Source organism: Phoenix dactylifera, chromosome 2 (assembly GCF_051530095.1).
Source record: "Phoenix dactylifera cultivar Ajwa chromosome 2, Ajwa_hap1_PhDact_Kaust_v1.1, whole genome shotgun sequence".
NCBI classification, from domain to species: Eukaryota; Viridiplantae; Streptophyta; class Magnoliopsida; order Arecales; family Arecaceae; genus Phoenix; species Phoenix dactylifera.
The window spans coordinates 48,343,257-48,348,650 of NC_143191.1; the positions used below are offsets into that span (position 1 = coordinate 48,343,257).

Consider the following 5,394-nt stretch of genomic DNA (forward strand, 5'->3'; position numbering starts at 1 on the left):
GAATTGTACTCGCATCATGCACAATTCTTATAAATAAAAAGAGAATAAATTAATAAATAAAGAAGATCATATGTGGAGTAAACTAGACGGTTGTTCTCAAGTTACACCTCTGTGGTGGCTGTTTTTTTCCGAACTTTTTGATGGCTCTGAAACACCAGTAACATGTAATAATATAGTTCTTATAGTTTACGCTACTTGAAAATCTTGAGTCAATGGTTTATAGGAGATAAGTTAAGTCAAAATATTATATGGATTCTTTTGATTGACCTACTATATTTAGCGTATGCTTAATTCCACAACAATTGTGCATCAATAGGTCCTAGATACTTTTATAGGGCCAAAGGATTCAAAACATGCATTATAGATAGCTTTCTTGGATGGGGTCTTGAGTTGAAGCAAATTATGGATCAATTTATGGAAAAAAATTAACCATCAAATTTAGACAAGTCATGTAATGGCTAGCCATTTTGGATGAGACTCTGAGTCCGAGCTACTGAAAATTATGGATCAATTCGTAGAAAGCCTTAAGAACAAAATTGAGGCCAGTGTCATGAGTAAATCAAGCTGAGTTATTATTTTACTTTCACTCAATTTGAGGGCCCATTTGATAGATTAATTCTTCCATAAAAGCCATATCAATAAATAAAGATAAAACAAAATTTTGTTTAATTTGCTAACATAGAGGACAAGCCTCAATAGTTTTAAAATCTATGGAAGATATATTTGTCCCTAAAAGACATAATCAGTGACATCAAATGGAGAAGCTGAGGTGGACATCTTTTATTTTTGTTTTTTTTTTTTTTGCTACAACGGATGACTCATACACTTTTAGTGTGAAAATCCAAAAAAGTCAAAAAATAATAAGTCTCGGAGCGCTCTAGACAGCTCCCTCTTACCAACCTAGAGAGCTTCCTCAGAGTAGTCGGCCACATACAAGGCCACCCAATCCGCAGCTCTATTAGCCTCCTTATAGACGTGCTTGGCCTGGAAGGCAGCGTGTCACTTACTATGGCTCGAATATCCTAAAGCAATGGGTGGCAGCTCCCCATACCGCCGATATACTTTTGGAACCTATCACCATAGCTGAGTCACCCTCGAGCAGGACTGTGCTGGTCCGCAGAACACGTTGGGCATGACAAAGACTAGCCCATGCTGCCCTCAGCTTCACCCCAGAAATAGAAATGTCAAAGATCTGACACCCGCCTCTGATCACGAAGCAATCACCACTCCTCCTACCACCATCCAACATGCATCCGTCGAAGTTGACCTTGAAGTGGACATCCTTTGTTTATAGACCACACGGTTAGCCCTCCTAGTATCCTAGCGATAAGTGTAAGCCAAGTATTTATCTACACTAAAACAAAGTACTTTGAAACAGTTTGGAATGATTTGGAAACTTAAAATGATCGGTTTGAAATTTTTAAAAGTTAAGGAGTGCCCCTCGGAAATGCCTAATGTTGAGGGTGTCACTTTATTTTTTTTAAATTTTTTTGTGAAATTTCTATGACTCCTTTACAAATTGAAACAAGAACTATTTATGACACAACATCCTCTACTCTTATATCAAAAGAGAAAAAATTAATAGATTAAGATGATCATATATAGAGTAAATTGGACGGTTGTTCTCAAGTTACACCTCCAGGGGGGCTATTTTCTTTTGAACTTTTTGATGGCTCCGAAGCACCAATAACATGTAATAATAAAGTTCTTATGGTTTTAGCTACTTGAAAATCTTGGGTTAATCTTTTATAGAAAAAAGTTAAGTCAAAATCTTATATGGATTCATTTGATTTACCTACTATATTTAGCATATGCTCAGTTCCACAACAACTATGCATCAATAGGTTATGGATACTTCTACAAGGCTGAAGGATTTAGATCATGTATTATAGGTAGCTTTCTTAGATGGGGTCTTGAGTTGATGTAAATTATCGATCAATTTATCGAAAAAATTTAACCATCAAATTTAGACAAGTGTAATGGCTAGCCATTTTGAATGAGGCTCTGAGTCCGAGTTACTAAAAATTATGGATCAATTCATAGAAAGCTTTAAGAATAAAATTGAGGCTAGTGTCATGATTGAGTCAAGTTGAGTTATTATTTTACTTTCACTCTATTTGAGGGCCCATTTGATAGACTAATTCTTTCATAAAAACCAAATCAAAACAAAGATAAAACAACTTTTTGTTCAATTTGCTAATAGAGAGGACAAGCCTCAATAGTTTTAAAATCTATGAAAGATATATATGTGCCTAAAAGTCATATCCAGTTAATCAACTGGAGAAGCTGAGGTGGACATCCTCTGTTTTTATTTATGATTCTTTTTGCTACAACAGATGACTCATACACTTTTAGTGTGAATACATCCAAAAAAGGCGAAAAATAAAAATTCTCGGAGCGCTCTAGACAGCTCCCTCTTACCAACCCAGAGTGGAATGGAGGAAAATTTTCTTGAAAGCAGGTTTCGCAGATTACAAGATCAGCCTATTGCGTACTCACTCCTTGATTGAGGTTGAAGATTCTAGCTACATTTTATGACACAACATTCTCTACTCTTATATCAAAGGAGAATAAATTAATAAATAAAGAAGATCATATGTAGAGTAAACTGGACGGTTGTTCTCAAGTTACACCTCCATAGGGGCTGTTTTCTTCTAAATTTTTTGATGGCTCTGAAGCACCAGTAACATATAATAATAAAGTTCTTATGGTCCATGCTACTTGAAAATCTTGAGTCAATCTTTTATAGGAAATAAGCTAAGTCAAAATCTTATATGGATTCTTTTGATTTACGTACTATATTTAGCATATGTTTAATTCTAAAATAACCATGCATCAATAGGTCCTGGGTACTTTTACTGAGCTAAAGAATCCAGAACATGCATTATAGATAGCTTTCTTGGATGGGATCTTGAGTTGATGCAAATTATGGATCAATTTATAGAAAAACTTAACGATCAAATTTAGACAAGTGTAATGACTAGACATTTTTGACAAGGCTGTGAGTTATTACAGATTATAGGTCAATTTATAGAAAGCCTTGAGAATTAAACTGAGGATAGTGCCATGACTGAATCAAGCTAAGTTATTATTTTGCATTCACTCTATTTCAGAGCCCATTTGATAGATTGATTCTTCCACAAAAGCATTCCAAAAGTAAGCAAAGTTTTGTTTCATTTGCCAGCAGAGGGACAAGCATCAAGCTCAGTAGTTATAAAAAGGGGATAAGCCTCAAGCTCAATAGTTCTAAAAAGGGGATAAGCCTCAAGCTCAATAGTTTTAAAATTTATGGAAAATATATCCGTATATAATCGGGGACATCAACGAAAAAGACTGAGGCGGACATCTTTAATTTATGGACCACAGGGTTACGGGTTACCCATCCTCATATCCTAGGCGATGAGTGTAAGCCACATATTTTTGTCTGCGGTAAAACAAAGCAAGCACAGACATCGTCAATATAGTATGAATCGTCAATAAATCGCAAGGCCCATGCACCACCAGCAAACCAACAACGAGTCCCCTACAGGGAGAGTGAAGAGAGTGGCTAGAATGGCGCTCGAAGCCACCGCCGACGAGCTTTTGCATGCCCAGGCCCACGTCTTCCACCACGCTCTCGCCCACGTCGGCTCCATGGGCCTCAAGTGCGCTATCCAATTGGGAATCCCCGACGCCATCCACGCCCAGGGCCGGCCCCTCACCATCACCGAGCTCGCCTCCTTCCTCCCCGTCGCCCCCACCAAATCCCCTGCCCTCCGCCGTCTCATGCGCATGCTCGCCCACACGGGCTTTTTCTCCGTCGAAAAGGATCCCAACGGGTCGGACGAGCACGCTTACTCCCTCACCCCCAACTCCAAAATCCTCCTCAAGGACAGCCCCACCAGCCTCGCCTCCTGTGTCCTTTTCTGCCTGGACTCCACCGTCTTGGCGCCGTTCCACTTCCTGGCCCCCTGGTTGCAGGCGGATCAGCCCCACATCCCCTTCGAGATGAGCTACGGCAAGCCGGTTTTCGAGATGACCGGCGACGACCCCGCGTTCAACCGCCTCTTCAACGAGGCGATGGCCAGCGACTCGTGCCTCGCCATGAAGTCGGTGGTCGCCCGCTGCAAAGACGCGTTCCAGGGAGTTTCGTCTCTCGTCGATGTCGGCGGGGGCGACGGGACGTCGGCGAGGGCGATCGCCGAGGCCTTCCCGAGCATAAAGCGCATCATCGTCTATGACCTCCCTCATGTGATTGCCACTGTGCCCAAAAGTCCCCGGGTCGAAGCTATCGCTGGGAACATGTTCGAACACATTCCACCAGCTCGTTTCTCAAGGTAGTTTACAAGATTTACCACCTAACATATTCCGACGATTTCTTTTAATTTTTAAGAAAGAGTTAATGCGATGGAATAGCACAGCGCTTTCTACGACTTTTTTTTATTTTTTTATTTGGTGAAATTTCTACGAGTTCCTTACAAATCGAGACTAGAACTATTTATTGGTGTATTTCTTGTTTCTATCAAATGCAGCTGATTTTGCATGACTGGACTGACGAGCAGTGCGTGAAGATACTGAAGCTGTGCAAGGAAGCAATTCCTGAGAGAGAAGATGGAGGAAAAGTGCTGATTTTGGATATAGTTATGAACGCTAGCAGTGAAAATAGTGCTACGATGACAGAGATGCAGCTTTTCTGGGATATTCAAATGCTTTGCATCGCAGCAGGAAAGGAGCGACAGGAGCATGAATGGAGGAAAATTTTCTTCGAAGCAGGTTTCACAAATTACAAGATCAGCTCGTTGGGTACTCGCTCCTTGATCGAGGTCTTCCCTTGAAGATTCCAGCTGCATTTAAGAACGCATCCTCTATTCCTATATCAAAAGAGCATGATTAATAAATAAAGAGCATCATATGTAAACTAAACAGTCGTTCTCAGGTAACACATACATAGATGTTGTTTTCTTCCGAACTTTTTGATGCCTCTGAAGCATCAGTACCATATAAAAATAAAGTTCTTACGAGAATTGTACTTGCGTCATGCACAGGATGGTAATAAAAACAGAAATATAAGTTTATTTAACAGAAGAATAATAAAAAATTTAAAAATAGAATGAAAAAATATTATAAGTGAAATGTATTTAACCATTATTACTATTTTGCTTTCAACATCTCATTAATAAAAAGATCAGCATGGGAAAAAATAAATTATTTAACATAACAGTTGAACGTTTGTAATAGAATAAATAAACATACGCTTATGTTGAAACAGTTGATTCTTTTTGATTTGATGCAGTAGATTCAGATTCCTTATCTTTTGATTAATTATCTTGTAAATTTCTTACCTTCATGAAATTGGTGGATTTTTCTTTTAACAAAATTTGCATCTAATAGCACCTATAATATCTTATACCTTTC

At 39.0% G+C, this 5,394-nt stretch overlaps 1 pseudogene; it reads left to right on the forward strand.

Annotated features, from left to right (window-relative positions):
* The first annotated feature begins 3,468 nt into the window (after window positions 1-3,468).
* LOC103698288 (trans-resveratrol di-O-methyltransferase-like) lies at window positions 3,469-5,184 on the forward strand (annotated as a pseudogene).
* The last annotated feature ends 210 nt before the right edge of the window (window positions 5,185-5,394 follow it).